This window comes from Manacus candei, unplaced genomic scaffold (assembly GCF_025592945.1).
Source record: "Manacus candei isolate 608988 ecotype Guabito, Panama unplaced genomic scaffold, ASM2559294v1 h1tg000071l, whole genome shotgun sequence".
NCBI classification, from domain to species: domain Eukaryota; kingdom Metazoa; phylum Chordata; class Aves; order Passeriformes; family Pipridae; genus Manacus; species Manacus candei.
The window spans coordinates 8455989-8474398 of record NW_026138119.1 but is presented as its reverse complement, the minus strand read 5'-3'; the positions used below and the strand labels follow the sequence as shown (position 1 = coordinate 8474398).

Here is an 18410-nt window from a genome sequence, read left to right as displayed (position 1 = left end):
GTACAATTCTCAGCCATGGATTTTATCCCTGGGGATAAAATGGACCCACCCTGGTGATCCCAGACTAAGGTCTTGATTTTTAATAGATTTAAATTGAAAGAAATTTAATAAAATTAAATAAATAAATTTAATAAAATTATATAAATTTAATAAAACCAAATCCCACAGATAATAATAATAATAACAACAGACTCTAACCATGGGCACCCCTGGCATCATGGGCACATGTGCTACAGTTAGAGGAGGGTCTTGCTGCTCAGAGCTTTCCCTCTGGACTAACCCATAGACATGAACAAATCCTTCTCCTAGTGGTGAATAATCCTGCTGAGATGCTGGGAACCTGCCAGTTTTTAAACCTGAAATTAAAGCAAAACAACACCCAAAGTAAAATATTTTTCATTTTCTTTATTTCATCTGGTTTTTTTGTTTGTTTTTTTTTTTTTTTAGGTGAATCCATCCCTTATGATGGGCACCTGAACAGACACTGGTGCAGTGTCAGTACAGCTTTACTGGACTAAGAGCTCTCAAAGTCCTCAACATCCAAGCTCTCCAATGCTGCCCTTTCATGGACGTTCCACAGAGCTCACCAATAACTCATCTCCCAACACACAGCAAGGCCTGCAGGCAGCAGGTTTAGGTTGGCAGTGCCACCCTGTGCACATGCCCTGGATGTCTCCAGTCTGGGGAGCAGTGATGTGGCCACGACAGAGACACTGCTCTCAGAGGCACCACAGCAAGCCCAAGGCTCAGTTTAAAGGTCAGTGTATCACTGGGGGGGAAACCATGGCTGTTCTTTATGTGACAGCAGATGTAAACATGGATTTTATTCCAAAATAAGGTCAGTTGTTACATACTCTTGCGAGCTTCAAAGAGATTTCAAATCCTGCTGGAAACAACAACTGCATGAGGAGGGGATCAAGAAGCCAAGCAGGTGGTGGTGTGTTTGCCAACAAATACTCCTTTTGCTTTCTTGCTGGAGTACACTGGAGCCAGAAATTACAAAACCCCTTAGATGTTGCATCCAGCATCTCCCCAAATATTGGTGCCCAGACATTCATTTAAAAAACATGTATTATATAGGATATGCACTATACAAAATATGCATTATATAGGATGCAATGTCATACCAAATACATTATGATTTAATTCCTCTGAACATTACAATTCACTTACTTTCTGGTCCTGTTAAGCCTGACCTGCCTGAAACTCAGATCAGGCATCTCAGATTAATTCAGTTCCCCCTCCATCACCTTCCCAGCCCACTGGAGTAGCAGAAATTGCTTTCAGATCATTCAGATCCTGGGATGGTACATTTGTCCTCAAGAGCAAAATGTCAGAAGGACATTTCACCCCTCTCCTGTCTACAGTGCTGCTGCTTTGCTCTGGACTTTGCACTTGGAAGAGCCACATCTTGGTGTGAGCAGGGCAAAAAAAGCACCAACCACAAATTCAAGGCAACAGAAGACAAATTTTATTACAAATACAGGGATGTGCAACCCTGCACCACCTTTGGAATTCTCATGTCTTTCTGCAGCCCTCAAGTGCTGCCTGAGCCTCCTGCTCTGCCTGTGTGCAGATGTGGGGTGTCCCTGAGGGGGGACATTGCACAAAGTGCCATCAACCCTCCTCAGCAGGACCAGGACTCCCCCGTCCTTCCAGGACAGTGAAGGTTTCCCATCAGCTTCAGCAGCAAATGCTGTTACAGCAAAGATGATGGTTGTAGCTGGTTGTAAAGTCATTTAATCCGGGCTGGCATCATCTTAATTAGCGGTGCAATCAACCTTCTTGACAGCACAAATTGCCAACCAAACACGCAGCAGAAACCTGGAGGGCACATCAGAGCTCACAGAGGGAACTCCAAGGGCAATGGGAAGGTGTGAGGTGGCATCAGACCCCAAAAATTGAGTCCCCAGGGCAGATGGTGATTTGAGCAGCCCCCTCCTTGCTGGGGACTCACATTAACCCACAGGCCCCATCCCTACCCATGGCACAGGGATTGGAGCAAAGTGATCTTTGGGTGTCCCTTCCAGCCTGCTGCAGGGCTCTGAGACCAGCTGGAATAAGGTGTGTGGGATCTGCTTACAACTCAGGCTCACAGGGCACCCTGAATTAGGGAGGAGTATCCAACTGCTGTCACTGTGCACTGTTACATCAGGTCTGGATCGTTTTTCCTTTTTGAAGTGTTCAGGAATTGAGTATCTGTCTCCCAGAGCTGTTCTCAGACTCTGACAGGGATCACAGAACTGTTCTCTGCTGTCTGCACAGGCAGTGTCTGTTATCACTCACTCCTTAGCAGCATGTGTGAGGTAAGATGAAACCCCAGGCAAAAGACTGACAGCATTTGGGCTTTATTCCCCAAAATAAGCTTCAACCCCAGGACACAACCCGTGCAAATGCAGCAGTGGGACCACCTGGAGTAACATCAGCCCTTCAACTCATATTTCAGTGTCTGCAGTGGCCTGGCACCAGGGTGCCCCTTTGGCTTGTCAGGCCACCACGACACAAACCAGAAACCAACTTCACACTGAGCTAAACCAGGGCCACTCAAGACAACAGACCTGCTGGCACTGCTCCTGCAGCTCCAGCACACAGGTCCCACCAGGAAAAAGAACCCCCTTGCCCTGCAATATTGCAGTGGGGTCTGCAGCAGAACCACCAGGAGAGCCACGTGAGCCCACATCAGACCATGGCAGGGCAACCTCAGGGTTTTCAGGTGTTCCCTAATTAGATAATCCCCTGAATGTGCAGCACCTGTGTCCCAGCAGGAGCTGTGGGTGTGGGACTGGGCACTCTGGCCCAGGTGGTGTCTGGTCTGTTCAAGGCTTTGATTTGGAGACACTAAACTCAACAGAACTGAAGATATCCTGGAATTTTCCACTGGCTGCAGAAGAGATTTCAGTGCAAATCCTTGTAGTTCCTTTCATGTCTCTCTTCAGAAGACACCCTAAAGCGACCAATATTAATCCTGTTGGAAATACTTTCATTCCCAGCAATACCAGCTACTGAATTTTGTGACTTGCAGCTAATGCTCTGTACCTGGAACCAATCCCTTCCTTGTTCTCAGGATAAGAAATAAAATCTCCAAAGCCCTTGGAATAAGCCCTTGCTGTGCAGGTTTCATGGAAAGGCACACACAGGAGCCCTTGCAGACATACTCAGTGCAGAACTGCAGATGCAGGCTGTAGTTTGAAACACCACGTGCTTTTGTAGCAGAAGTAACATATTTACACTGTATAATTCTTGCCTATTTATCTTTGATCTTTGACATCCTCTTTGCTGTGTCCACACAGCTCTCTCCAAAACCCTACTACCAAGCACAGTCTCTTAATTGCATTCATTTTCTCCTGGCATCAGCCTTTCTTTTACATTTCTGTGTGCAGACTTGGCTCCTCCTTTTACCTTCTGTCTCTCCCCTTAGTGAGGACACACAGCTGGAGTCAGCCAGAGTTTGGGCTCTTCTGGTGGTATCAGTCAGTCTTGAGGGTCATAACATCCTGAGATGGATGGAATAGTTGGAAAGGACCTAAAAGACCATCTCATTTCACCCCCTGCCATGGGCAGGGACACCTTCCACTAGCCCAGGCTGCTCCAAGCCTTGTCCAACCTGGCCTTGGACACTTCCAGGGATGAGGCAGCCACAGCTTCTCTGGGTAACCTGTGCCAGGGCCTCCCCACCCTCACAGGGAAGAATTTCTTCCTGGTCCCTAATCTAACCCTTCCCTGTGTCAGTTTGAAGCCATTCCCCCTTGCCCTGTCACTCCAGGCCCTTGTAAACAGTCTCTCCATCATTCTTGTAGGCTCCCTTCAGGTACTGGAAGGGATCCTGTGTTGTCCCACACTGTAAAAGCAACACAGTTATCTCACTTCACCGTTTTTTAAGATACATCCTTTCCTCTTAGCACCTTCTCCTGTGAACACAAACAGTACTTAATCCTGAAACAGGGAAGAAGAGCAGCCACCACCCTCCTCAGCCCCTACAGAAAGTCTCTCCCCCAGCCTTTCCTCACTACCACCCTCAAACCCTGCCCTTGACCCCACAAAACCCTACACCCCACCAAGGAAAGCAGGGGGTTGCCCCTTTAAGGAGCAGGATTGGGGCGATGCCAGGCCAGCCCAGCTGTGCCCAGTGAGGGTTTTAGGTGGGCGTGGGGCTGTGCTGGGTTTCACCTGTGCGGCTGGAGGGGATAAAAGACCCAGGGGGTGAACCCCCCACTCAGTCTGTCCCTCGCCGCTGGAAGGGGAGGTTGTTCAGGTCAAGGCTGGAGCGGAGCACCGCTGGACCCCCAGGTAGGACACTCGGGGGACTCTTGGCCGGGCTGGGGGCGATCAAACCCACTAGATGGCGGCAGCTCCTTAAATTTGGGTGTTTGGCGTGGAAAAAGCGCAGGATGAGGCTTCCCGCGTGGGAGCTGCGGAGGGAGCTGGGAGCATCCTCAGCTCCCGCAGGCACCCGCACCCCGAGGTGCTCCTGGGGCAGCCCCGCAGCCGCTGCCCGGGGTGTCGGTGCGGGTGAACAAAGGTGTTTGGGGGCTCTCTCTGGGCAGGGGGAGGTTGAAGGCGTCGAATGTGTAATTCCTGAAACAAACGCTGCAAACCTGTGACCCACCGAGCGTGTCCTCAACATCCCCCCTCCCCTCCTCCGGATCGGGCTGCGCTGCGGGGTCTGGGGGTGTGTGCGCTCCCCGAGGGGGCCGGTGGGCATTAACTGAGCTCAAAGTCCACGAAAAAGGATCAAATGTGTGTAAATGTTGCGTGTAAACCCGAAAATGCCAGGGTTCTGTGCGGAGCTGGAGCAGCCCTGAGGTCGCAGCTCGCAGCCAAAATGCTTCGGCAGCTCCGGCTGCGACTCTTGTTGTGTTCAGGGTCGGCCTTTGAGATGCCAGCGATACCCACCGATGGAGTGGGGAGGAGATTTGAGGGCTAATTCCTGGTTTGTGGCAGTGTAATTGGCTCCTATCGGTTCAGTACGAGGAATACTGTTATATCCTAACCCTACAGGCGCTGGGGGATTCCTGTCTCTTGCCTTTTGTCCTGAAGATCCGCTATTTAGGACTAAGAGCCATTTCCTGGGAGGATTGCTGGAATTGTTAGTGCCTAATTCGACCAAGAGAATAAGGAGAACAGGATTACAGTACCTAAAGGGGCTTCAAAAGAGCTGGAGAGGGACTTTGGACGAGGGCATGGAGTGATGGGATAAGGGGGAATGGATTCACAGCGACAGAAGGCAGGGCTAGGTGGGATACTGGGAAGAAGTTCTTCTTTGTGAGGGTGGGGAGGCCCTGGCACAGGTTGCCCAGAAAAGCTGTGGCTGCCCCATCCCTGGGAGTGTTCAAGGCCAGGCTGGAGCAACCTGGGCTAGTGGAAGGTGTCTCTGCCCACGGTAGGGGCATGGAATGAGATGAGATTTAAGGTCCCTTCCACCCCAAACTGGTTTGTGATTTATGAGTTCATTTGAAAGGAGATTGGCAGCTCTCTGGTGGCCACCACAAAATCCTCTGCTGTGTGACAAGCTACTCCAGGGTTAACTCTGTCCTAATTATGCTGCTTGATAAATGGGATCACTTATATATGCAAATTTACGGGATTTGCCTGCAGCCCTTCCCTGGAGCGGCACCTCCTTGTGGGGTGTGTCCTGATACCGCTCCAGCAAATGCAGCCCAATCTGTGCCTGGTGTGAACCCTGGACTTTTTCACTGTGTGAAATCAGTCCTGCCGAAACCTCCCCTCTGCAGCTGCAGCAGAATTGTCACGTTATGCTATTTCTAGACGAGGTATAAATGACTGATGAAGGTCAGGTGAGAAAGTCGTGGCAGAGCTGTGAGGTAAATAAGCACTTGGTTCATGGTGATGGCAGGGAGGGGGAGGACAGTAATAATGCTGGCTCAGATGTCTTAATTCCCTTTTCACAGCTGTTGCCATTGGATTAGTCCCTCCCTTTTGCACGGCTGCAGCTCAGGTGTGCAGTGCACTCCTTTCCCAGGCTGCAGAGCTCATCCCTTTCCCACTGCAGCTCCGATCCTTCCAGGGGAGGGAGCGTTCTGAGTGCCTGCCTGCTGAGCTGCTCTGCTCGGGTGCGGTGCTGGGAAAAGAGCAGCACCCAAATCTTTCACTTCTATTTGGTTACAGATTTGCTGGCAAACTTTAAGAACTGGGCAGATCCAATGCCTGTTGTTTCAGACTCACAGTGTAGCTTTGTGGCAGAGTGTGCAGCCACCTGGGCATCTCTAGGAGCTGTATTGGGTGACACAGTTCTGAGAGATGGAATGTGCTTCATCCCAGGTCTATTAGGCAGAAACTGGTTTTGCTCTAATGCTCTCCCGGTGTTAAAGGTGGCAGGGTGTGTCCTACTGAGCCCACAGACGTGACAACACAACTTGTAAAACCACATCCAAGGTGTGCAATCTGCCATTGGATTCTCTTCCTGTAGCCCACCAGAAGGAATCTCTTCCATGCTGCTCGAGTGCTCACCCAACCGTGCTGGGGGGGCTTGTTCATCCACATTCTGCTTTTCGTGGATCAGTCCTGCAGAATCGGGGACAACTATTCCCTGGAGTTCATTTGTGCTCGACCTCCTTTCCACCTACATTGCGGTGCGGTTTCATTGGGATGTGATTTTTTTTTAACCTTTTCCTGAAGGGCCATTTTCTTCCTGCTTCCCTCCTATTGCACACAGAAATGTTGCTGTCCTCTGGCTGCACTTACCTGGAGCCAGCTCCTTTGCACAAGGCAGAAGGGAGCTTGTTAACAGCTGCCTTTGTGCTTAATTAATGATCCAACTTGAAGGGGAGGGAATGGCTCCCTCCTGCCCAGCCCGGCTCTGGCATTGCGCTTGTCACTGTGTCCTCAAATCTGCACTAAAACGGTCACTGTGCCCGATACCGACAGAAATGGGACAAATATTGGTGGTTTCCATGTAGCTCCTGATTCCCCTCCTGTGTCTGTTCCGTGCAGTGTTTGGGGGCTGAGTGAGGGAAGGGAATAGGACAGTGAATTTGAGGTTGGGTGTTTTTTTTTCCCATTTGCTGAAGCCGAGTGAGTGGAATTAAATGTGACCTGTCTGAAAGCCAACCTTGTTTCTAAAAAGTGCACGGGGAGCTGAGATCAGAAGACACATTACAAACATCGCAGTAGCATAACTTGAGGCAAGTGCAATCATTTACTTGACTAATGAATCCCCTGGGCTGCTAGCAAGAGAGCAAATCTCTCATTCATCTTCTTAATTTAATAAGCAGAGGGGTTGGCCTTAAGGGTAAATGAAATGCGTAGCGATCCCGTGAATGTTTCAGCAAATTGATGTACAATAAGATAAGGGAGATCCAGCAAATGGCTTTCCTTTATTCCCAGAGACTGTCGCCGGGGCTTGGGGAAAGGGGGAGAAGCTGGAGCTCATGGCTATGAGGAGCTTCTCCCCCCAGTCTCTGCCGTCTGCACAGGCTGGAACACGGGAATTTTGTTAGGATGTCACCCAGAGCAGTCGGGGCTGTCGTGCTCGGTGTTGCATGTGAGGCAGCCATCGGAGCGAGCCTGGCAAAGGCTGAGCAGGGAATGCTGCCTGCCCTGCCTGTGGGGACCTCCGGCGAGTTGCTGCACCTCGGAAAGGTTCATGGAAGAGCTGGAGGATGCCTGCACTTGTGGGAGCTAATGAGGCTCATTCCTGTCTTTCACGCTCTTAATTACTGCGGAGGAGAAATCAATGGGGTGAAACAATGAGATGCTTTAATGGCAAGAAAAGGGGGGTTGTTGGTTCTGCCATCACAACAATTAGTGTGTCATCACCTGGGTGAACGTTGTGCGTGAGGGAAGCTGAGACAGAGGTGAAATCATAATATTGCTACATATAATAAACTTTTTAGTAGGGAAATAAAAACAGGGTAAGGAAGCTTCAGACACAGGCAATAAATCCGGGAGGTTTTTTTAATAAAACCCCGCAAAGAGAATGCTTCTTAAACTTCTATTAAACCATGAACCATATAAAGTGACTTTTGGGAGGCTGAGTAAAGTATAAAGAAGTTGAAAATGGGAAGCTTGTTCTTGGCTTTTGTTCGGGAGAGGATTTTAGGATTAGCTGGTTCATTACTACTGAATGCAGCTCGTTAAGTACAATCTTCCAAGGCCCTTTATGAGGAACACACAATATAGAGCAGAACACTGAGCTGAGTGATCAAAAAAATTAGTGGCTTCTGGCAGTCATGAATTTCAGAGTTCTCCAGATCAAACTGGATGGTCAGAGGTTCTCTTACTGGAGGCAAAACATAGAGATATAGGAAGATCATGTACTGCATTGGAATCTGAAATAATTGCATTTGTCAACTCTACCTAATTTGATAGGATGGAAGCAAAAGAATATGGATTTAAGTCTTGAACCTTCATGCATATGCATTAGTGTAGGTCTGTATTAGAGTAAGATTGTTTATAACAGAGAGCTTTTGGATTCTGGCCAGTATTTGCAGGGCTGCTCTCCTGGAGCTTGGTGTCTTTAAGAACAATGTGCAGAAAATTGCTCCTTTTAATGGAGGTAAATAGCTGTCATATGCTAAACAAGACACTGGCATAATGTGAGCATTATCTATTTTGGGGTTCAAATTGCAGTTTTGAGCACTTCGAGGATTGAAGACCTTTAAAAATCTGAGTGTTGCAGCATTTCTACCAGCACAGAGCAAAATTCCTCAGGAACACCACGCTGGCCACGGTGTTTGTTGTGAACACACGAGGGTCCTTTTCACTTGGAAGCCAAGCCAAGAGCCAGTTTTCATGTCCTGAACTTAATGTAACAATGCAAATCTGACTGAATTGGGTTGCTGACGTTTTGTGCCCTTTGCAGTCTTGTAGCTGCAGGAGATGGATGTTGTAGGAAACGTTTCCATTCACAGGAGAGAAAACAAGAACCAGGTGTTTGGGTTTCAATGAGCTGGGGTGGGGAGGAAGCCCCCAAAGGGGAACAGGCTCATTTCTACCGTGAATAAATAAGAAGCTTGACATTAAATGGTCTGTTCTGTCAGGGAGCTGAGAGGGTTAGGCAGATATGCTGTGGTCAGAGCTTCTGCTCACAGAAGTACCAGGGCATGAAACAACCCTTTCCAGGTGTGTGGTGTCACTCCCTCACCTGAGGGGTGACTTTGAATTGGTCAGTAAACACCAGTCCCATCCCCAAATCAGGTTGAAGACTGAATGCTGTTGGCATAGGAAGAGGAAAAGAAGTGTTCTGGTCCTGTGGTGGGGGATCCATGTCCCTGCCAGCTGGAGTCCCAGTGGTTTGGAGCACTCCTGCTCACTGCTATTCCAGTTTAGCTGCTGTACCTTCATCCCTTCTTGACAAGAGTTTTACCAAAGGAACGACTTGGAGGGAAGGAAGGAAGGAAGGGATGTGCAGTGGCTGAGACTGAAGGACACCTCATTCCCTCAGGAAGGATGTAGGTGTGATCTGCTCTTGCTCCTGGTTGTAAAGTCTCCCCCTCCCCTTCCTTACAGAGCTCATCATGTGCATTGGGCTGATGCAGTTTGAACAAACAGAATTATCCCTCTTGGGACAGCCCCTTGGACATCCTAGTTCTGGGTGTGAGCCCCTGGATAAGGGACTTAATTCCTTGACCCCCTCCTTGTCTTGCTTCTATGAGTATTCCAAAGCTGCTTTTGGGCCAGACTGACCCTTTGATGCTTTAACCTGTTCTCACTTGAGAGCGATTTTTGTGCTGGTGTGTGAGAAAAATGAATTTTTTTGGCTGTGGTGCTGCCTGTCATTTCCTTCCCCTGAAGGACATTGAGCTCTGTCAGATGGGGAGAACAAACAGTGGAATGATCAGGCTGATTGAGCCCTGTGCTCACCTCTGCACACCAGTGCTCAGGTAATGCTGCAGTTTGTGTGTGAGCCTGGAGAGCACTGGGGTGATTTTCAGCTCAGTTTGGTGTGCAGAGCTCAGCCCAAACTGGGAATTTGTTATCAAACTGGTGTCAGGCTTACAAGACATAAAGCTTTTTGGGTGGAAGATCCCAGGCTAGCAGGAAACCCCAGGCATTGGTCCCCAGGCACCTCTTTGCATCCTCGAGGAGCACCTGGGGTAGTGCCCTGTGCTGTCCTGTGCACCCTGGGAGCTCCAGGGAAGCTTGTCCTGCAGTGGAAGAGCTGAGTGAGGGGCATATGGAAGTGCTGTAACACCAGCCAGGGCCTCAGTTCCCATATTTTGATGTCTCTGAGGGTGGCCAGTGCCAGATGTGTCAGAGAGGTGCCAGAAACTCCGCAGTGTGCTCTTTTAAAATGTCAAACTCTTCTGTCTGTTCCACAGAGTGATGAGATCCTTTATGTCTTCAGCTGAGCCTCCATAATAAAAATGGTAGTTCTGTGCCTCATTCCAGAACTCTCTGGGTTTCACTTGGCCAGAAGTCCAAACCTCTCCTGTACTCCTGCCCCGGGAGGTTTAACATTAATGCATTTATCTGTGTGTACAAGGAGAAGGGAACATTTCTGTTTTTACAGATGGCGTGGATTCAGGAAATCCAGTCAGCTGGTGTGGGTCTGGAAACCATTCTGCCCTTATTAACACCCTCCAATGATATAAACAGAGAATCCCCTAAGCAAGGAACAGTCTAAATAAAACTTCAGGCCAAACCAGAACATCCAAGGTGTGCCAGATCTTGCCTTGAGGGGAGAGAGAGAGAGAGAGAGAGAGGATGGGAAGTGCCAGGAAAAGGGAGATCTTAATTTCTTAAAGAACAGCCCCATGATTAAGCAAAGTCTGTATTTTTGCTTCTCCCAGAAGGGGGAGAGGAGAGCCAAGGAAGGGATATCCTAGGGAAAGGGCTTTTCTCTGCCACTGCCTTGTCTCTTCTCTTGGAGATGACTGGTGAGATCTAAGCCAGGGATTGTCTAAAGACAGAGGTTGGAGGCCAGAAAGCCTTTATAGATCTGGGCCTGTGCTCGCTGTCTGCCTCAGTTTCCTGTCTGTGGCACAGAAAGAGCAACTAAAAATACCCATGTGCAGAGCAGTATCTGTGCCTGGGGTGGAGGCCCTGAGGTCTTACTGTGTGGCAGGTCCTGCAGGGAGACCTGGTGGCTGCAGGGGGTTAACAGGGCTTGAGGATGTGCCACCTGCCACCAGGGAGGGTGTTCCAGCTCAGGGTACATCTCTGCCCTGTGCCCTCACCCTGACCTGTGTTGGTCAGTGGACTGTGGGGCAAAGTGATAGTGAAGGGGGTGTTTAAGAGGCTGTTCCTATTTCCTGCCAAATGGACCAGGGCAGTTCTTCCAGGGCTGATGTCTCTGATCAAGACAGATGGTGATTTCTTTCACAAAGAAAATGCTTTACGATTCAAATTTGAGAGCTGAATTTAAGGACTTTTCCTCCTTTTCTTCTACTGTCGTATCTCCTTCTGCTTTCCTTTTATCTTTCTTCCCTTTTCGTTTGTGTCTGTTCTTTCCCTGTAATTCCTAATGTAAGTAAGAAAGAATTTAATACGCTGAGACGGGAGAGAAGTTGTTCCATGCGTTGCAGATGCACAGCATGTCTTCATTAACTCCCCATGACATTCAAAATAGCTGGAGATAAAGACAAACTAAATCTGGGAAGACAAATATAAATACTGTTCCCCCCCTCCTTCCCTCCGGCCCCTGCGCAGCGCTCCCACCCCCCAGGGCACGCGTTCAATTAGCGGGGATGAATGGAGCAGAGCAGCCTTTGGGATGCTTTGCCTGGCGCTGCCATCAGGTGGCCCCACACTTCATGGAATGTGCTCCCGGCCCCGGCTCCAGCCTGGGAGATGCTCCATGGGGTCTGCAATCCCTCCTTTCCCTGCTGAGGCAGTCAGGGAAGGTCAGCAAAGCCCTGAGCGGGGAGCGCTGCGTTCCCCTCATCTTGCCTTTCAAAGGTGGAAAGGAAGATTTTGGTGTTTAAGGCACCAGATGGGGTGCAAAGAGTCAGGATTTCTCTCCTGCATGGAATCAGAGAATATCCTGAGTGGGAAGGGACCCCCAAAGATCATCTAGTTCAATCCCTGGCCCTGCACAGACACCCCAACAATCCCACCCTGTCCCTCAGAGCATCATCCAAACTCTCCTGGAGCTCTGGCAGCCTTGGGGCTGTGCCCACTGCCCTGAGGAGCCTGGGCAGTGCCCAACCACCCTCTGCCAACCCCTTTTCCTCGCTGTAGCTCTGAGACAATGATGTGATGTCTCCTCTGGAGTGTGACACAGGTTGGCAGCAGTGGGGAGTAGGAGCACTGGCTGGGAGAGGCTGCATCTGTGGTTGCTTCTCTCCAACAAATCTAGATAGGATTATAGAGAGCTCAAGGTTGAGGTTGGCTTTGGTTTTGTGAGGTGTGGCTGCAGGAGCTGTTCAGTGTGCCCAGGGCCACCCTGGTCTGTGTCCTCAGCACATGGAGTGTTTGGGTCTTGGACATGGGCTGTTATGTAAGGAGAGGATTAGGGTTGTGGCTGCCCATCCCTGGAAATGTCCAAGGCCAGGTTGGATGGGGTTTGGAGCAACCTGTTCCACTGGAAGGTGTCCTTGCCCATGGCAGGGGGTGGAACTGGATGATCTTAAGGTCCCTTCCAACCCAAACCATTCAGGGATTGTGTGAGAGCTGATGTGTGAGGGCAGTGCAGGTGCAGAGGGGCTCACTGGGGAATCTGTTTGGCACAGGATCCTACCTGTGGAATGGTTTTAGTCATTGTGGGTCCTGCTCACCAGCAGTGAATGTGTCAGTGTAGGACTTGAGCTCCCAGACATCTGGACTAAGACTTGAAGTGCTCTGGGGGGGAGAAATCTCTCTGCCCTGGGGTTTGCAGTTGGGTACCCCAGACCCCACGTGCTCTGACTCAGAGGTGCACAAAGGGCTGCTCATCCCTGGATCCTTTCCCTTACCTCCACCAGCCTCCAACTCTGTTCTTGTGTGGAATTCCACTTGTGTGGAAGTGTCTCTGTGATCTCTGAGAGCTTTGCTGCTGCTGCAGTGCTGCAAGAGTTGGGGTGAGCTCAGATCACTGTGAGCTGGGCTGAGCAGCTTCCCAAGGAAGGACTTGCCATCTCTTTCCATTATAGTCTGTTCAGTTCCCTGCCTCTCCGTGCACAGTAGATGATTATCTTGCAAAAGCATTTTGGTTTTTGGTGGTTTTTTTCCCTGTGTAGTTCAAATTATCCTTTCCTAAGTGCATTACCTGGCATTTGTGTGCACTGAACTTCATCTGACTTCACGCTGTCCATCCACCCAGCTTTGTGAAATGTAATTGAAATGAAGTTTGGGCTGGGGGAGGCCTGGGGTTGATGTGGCAGAAAAGCAGAGGTTTGTGCTTCCAGGGCTAGAGAAATACTGTGAGCTATTGCAGTTGTTGAGTCCTGTTAAATCCAGTTGTGTTCGTGTTACAGTGAATTAAGTGAACATCAGAAAGGAAAAGGCAGGGCAGAACCTCTTCTGTGCTATACCAGGCTTAAAACTAGAATAGCTGAATAGCCTTCCTTGTGTGGGTTCATGTTTTATGTAAGGTCAGAATCTGTCCCTTAGAACTTGTCTAGAAATGGCTGCTTTTTTTTTTTATGTAGTAGAGGCAGGCTGAGAGTGCAGAATGGGATTGTTATCTCCTGTCAGAGGACACAACCCCTGAGGGTTCAGTACAGCCCAAGCAGGGATGTGGACAGAGTTTTCTCATTAAGAACAGTATCTGCTTCCAAGGACTTGAGCAAGTTCATCCACACAAACGAGCTGGTGAATAGTCTTACAATTTGCTCTGGTTGTTTCATTGTTTAAATTACTCCAAGTAACAGGCTAATCATAAGAACTTAAGCTTTTAATAGGAATAGTGGGGACAAAACCACAAACTACTGTTAAAATGAAGCTGCTTCTTGGGACAAGAACGGTACAATCCAGTCAACTACAACAGTGGGGGGCTGTACTTGGAAATCCAGGCAGCACTTTTCCATCCCTGGCTATTAAAGGCTTTTGTGGTATAAAAACATACGTATGAAATGTATGAATGTGTGTTGAGAAGGACCCAGACCTCAATGTGGGGAAGTGAACTCAGCACTGTTACCTTGGCTTGCACAGGGTGGCTGAGATGATGTGTCCACCTTTTGGCTTGGGCTTTTATTGTCAAGGATTCCATCAGAAATGAATGCAGAGTTTCAAATGCTCCCCACTGCAGTCAGCAGAGGAAGGCATTTCAAAGGGTGGCCCTCTGATCCCATTCAGGAACAGCAACCATAAATCACCTGTAAGTGCTGGAATTTGGGCAGTGGGATGTTGAACCCCCTTGAAACTCCTTCAGTCTGGGATTTTTGCAGCCCCACTGTGAGGAAGGAGTTGTGTTGTGCTGTATTTGCAGAGCAGACACCTGAAGTGTGGTGAGGGTCTGGCTTGATCAGCTCTCCAGCACCAACAGAGATGAAACAGGGGAGGCTGGGGGTGCTGTGGGTTGCAAATACTCTGCTTGTTTTGCAGCAGTGACCAGCCAAGTCCTGCTGGAGATCTCTTGCTGGCCCTGTATTGCCTCACCTTTCCCTGTGTTAGTGTCTTGTGGGTCTGTGTCTCTCTCTCTCCTCTCTGTGCCCCTTTTAATGGTTTATTTTAACCTTCGTGGGGTTTTTCCCTCCTTCAGTTCCTGTGACTCTCCCAATGAACAGCTCCAGCATCCCTGTACACAACCAGCAGCTTCAGGTAATGTTTAGTGGCAATTAAATGAGATTCTCCTCCCCCACCCTGCCCCTTTGTCACACGAATCTAAAAAGGCTTTTATGGGGGGTGAAATGCAGGGGGGAAATTAAAAGCCTTCATAAAAGTGAATTTTAAGAAAAGCCTAATGAAGGAAATGAACCTCCTGAGAGATCAAAGCTGAACCTGCTGTGCCTGTGCAGAGAGTTGAGGCTTTTTCTTATGTTTCCACTGGCATGAAAGCAACATGCACAAACATTTCTTCCAACAGCTTTAACTCTTCAGGTCCTGTGGGATTGGCATTAATGGCCTGTTTCTGCCTTGTCCAGTCCTAGGGCTCAACTGTTTCATTGGCATTTTCTTTTGTGAAGCCTCTTCTCTTCTGGAGAGGGCTGAGCAACCCCATGATCCATCAGACCCAACAGTACCAGGATGCCAGATCTTCTCTGAGGCCAGCTCTGGCTTTGTGGCATTGCCCTGCCTCTTGCTGCAATGGCACTATAAGGAAAATCAGGGAATCTTTCAGGTTGAAAAGCAGCTCAATGCTGTCCCAGTTAGGAGATATGAAGGCAGTACCCCTCCATTCCCCTGCTCTGCCTCACGAGGGGGATGGTATTTGAGGGGGGAAACGGCTGATCACCTGGTCACAGCGAGTTATGGAAACGTTACAAAGCCTTAAAATTCCATTTTCCTTAAATTAAAAAAATAGGGGGCTCTCAGTAGGCTCTGAGGGAGATGGAAATGTTGACTGAGTTGCATGTAGGGGAAGTTCCATTAATCATGGAAAGCAAACTGAAGGCTCTTAATATTAACCAATTTTTGTAGGCCAGACTCCCCATACCCGTAATTTTTCCATTACACATGTAATCTCTTTTCAGAAAAAGACTAGGTTTGTTTAGCATCAATTTTTGGGGGTTGTTGTGGATTAAAGAGTGGATGGTTCAAATTTGTCAGGGGCTGGCTCTGGTCTCCTCTCCTCATCTCGTCACTTGTCACCCTTGCGCAGGTCCCAAGGCTCTTACTTTTAAAGTGTTTCCATGTGTTGGAGGATAGAATAAAACTGGGGCTGCACAGAGAGCCTTGTGCACTCACAGCTTCCCAGAGTGCTAATGAGGAACAGATTGGCAGTAAGTGCCTGAGTGGAGCAGTGGAGCAGGAACAACAACTTGCACGCAGTCTTATTTATTGCAGGCCTGTTTCTCAGAGAGAGGGAATGTCAACCTGGATTTGGACTTTCACCTAATCTTCTCTGAAAGTACCTGGAGATATTAAGTGGCCACCTACTCTGCTGCTGGACTTCAGTTTAAAAGCAGATCCTGCTCCTAGGAAAGCAAATTGCTCCCAGGCACGGTGGTGGCTGGAGGTCATGGCCACGAGCCTTGGGCTGGGTATAAAACCTTAGAACCCAATCACTGTGTGTGGAAACCAAGGGGATTTTACCCAGGCTGGAGTGCTGCTGGTGTTGGATTGATGGCAAGGGCAGGAGGAATCGTGTCCCTTGCCTCCAATGGGAGCTGATCCTAAAGCAACCACAAGAGAGCTGGAGAGAGGATGGTTTTCCCAGAACCCAGCTTAGGAGGAAACTGGGCTTTCCAGGGTCTGCATGTCAGGAAACAACCCTTCTGGCTTCCATAGCAGGCTGTCTGAACAAGGAGGTGGGGAAGGAAACAACAGGGACAAACCCCAGATTTAGTGATGTGCACCCAGACTGGGGGAACTTTGTGGACTTGTACACACCCCTGAGCAGAGCTTGGTTTCTCAGGTTGGCCTGTTGCCTTTCAGTAGGAGTAATTCTGCCTGAATGGACAAAAAGGAGGATTTATTCATGGACCAGCACACGTGTTGCATTGCTCAGTCTCTGCCATGGTTTAACCCCAGTCAGCAGCTCACCTCCACACTGTCACTCCCTCTCCTCCCCATGGGATGGGGGAGAGCATCACAAGAGTGAAAATAAGAAAACTTGTGGGTTGAGTCAGAGGCAGCTTAATAAGTAAAGCAAAAGCCATGCAGGCAAGCAAAGCAAACCAAGGAATTCATTCCCATCACAGGCAGGTGCTCAGCCATGCCCAGGACAATGGGGCTCCATCATGCACCACAGTGCCTTGGGAAGACAAATCCCCTCTTCTTCCTTCTGCCCCAGCTTCACTTGCTGAGCATGAAGCCATATGGAGTGGGATATCCCTGGGGTCAGCTGTCCCAGCTGTGTCCCCCCAACTCCTTTTGCCCCCCTCAACCTCTGCACTGGTGGGTGAGAGGCAGAGGAGTCCTTGACTCTGTGTGAGCACTGCTCAGCTACAACAAAACATCCCGGAATTATCAACGCTGTTCCCACCACAAATCCAAACACAGCCCCATGCCAGCTACTAGGAAGAAAACTAACTGTATCCCAGCCCAAACCAGCACATTTTCCCTCATCTCTGCTGGTTCTGAGTGCAGTGTCCAAGGCCTGGTCTGCTGTGGTTCTCCACAGCAGTGCTCTGTTCTCCAGCAGCAGTCCTTGCTTAATACAGACACCAAGGATAAGAATTCCTGCCTGCTGGTAAGACTCTGTTTGTGGGAAAAACTGGAGGTGTCTGACGGACCATCTCTCCTCTGCCACTGGGATGCTTCCAGGAATCTGCAGCAGTATTGAATTTGTCCCAATGAACTTTGTCACACTTTAAAAAGCTGGTTATTGAATCAGTTTTCTAATTAGCTGCCTGATGGGAGTCACGATTATCCACGTGCATCCTAATGGATTAAAATATCTTTGCACTGTGCTTTCTCTGCTTTTTTCCATTTGCCCAGATCCAATCAGAGCCATGATGGAGAACACTTTGGCTGTTACAGCACTGACCAGGTAGCAATTAGCTGACAGTTACTGCAACCTAAAAACAGCCTGTCGTTTTAAAGGAATTTTTTCTTCAAGGTGAACAGAAGAAATTCTTAAAAAGAGTTCAGTTCTTTTTTTAACAGACTGACCCAGCTGCTTCAATAGTGCACAATTGACATTGCTCTGATTTACCCTGGCTGAGAACTTCACCCTCTGCATTAAATTACAGAAATTACTCTGAATATTGCAAACTACAGTCAATCCCTTCCTGCCAAGGGATGAGCTCATGGTTCCTCACTTGTCTTGTGAGGGTTATGATGACCTAACCAGGACTGAAGATGCAAGTTCTTGCAGCATCTTTGGACTGTTGTTCACAGCAGGAATGGTGACTTCCCTGCAAACCACCCCTTTATCAGCAGTGCTGTGGGAATGCCAATTCCTTTGTTCTTCCTGGAGGAATCTTAGTGTGTGAGAGAGCAGGATGGGGTCTAAAGGCAGGTCCATGAGTGTCTGCTCACGTTACCTGGTTGGTGGAAGGTTATTTCTGATTCTCTCCTTAGCCTGTTACGTGTTATTGCTGCCCCTGGAGATGGTGGTTCCCACTCTAACAGGGCAGGAGTTTTGGCCCTGCACAAACTTGTTTATTTGCTTCTCAGACTCTTTACTGCTTATGCAGGGAATGAGGGAGCCAGAGCAAAGCCATCACCTCACTTATGCTGAAAAACCTCACAGTGAAGGAGGAAACAGGCTCAAATTGAAGCAGATGCTATGGTGGGAACAATTACCTGAGAGAAACTCTGGGAGGGAGTGGAAGAGATAATGAAACACCTAGGGATTTGGGAGTCAGCTTTCCAAGGAGCAAAGGGGTTAGCAGTTTAGAGCTGGAGCTTGCAGCTGCAGTGAGAGTCAGCTTCCCTTTCTCTCTACTGCTCCTTTCCCCCACTTTCCTCCCCCTCTGCTCAGG

At 49.0% G+C, this 18410-nt stretch overlaps 1 long non-coding RNA gene across 1 annotated transcript in view; it reads left to right on the top strand.

The window, feature by feature from the left end:
* Positions 1–451: 451 nt before the first annotated feature.
* Positions 452–18410, top strand: part of LOC127480202 (uncharacterized) — a 136337-nt gene continuing 118378 nt past the window's right edge. Inside the window, exon 1 of the long non-coding RNA XR_007907793.1 lies at positions 452–757. This is a non-coding gene — a long non-coding RNA (uncharacterized LOC127480202). The remainder of the gene's footprint in view (positions 758–18410) is intronic.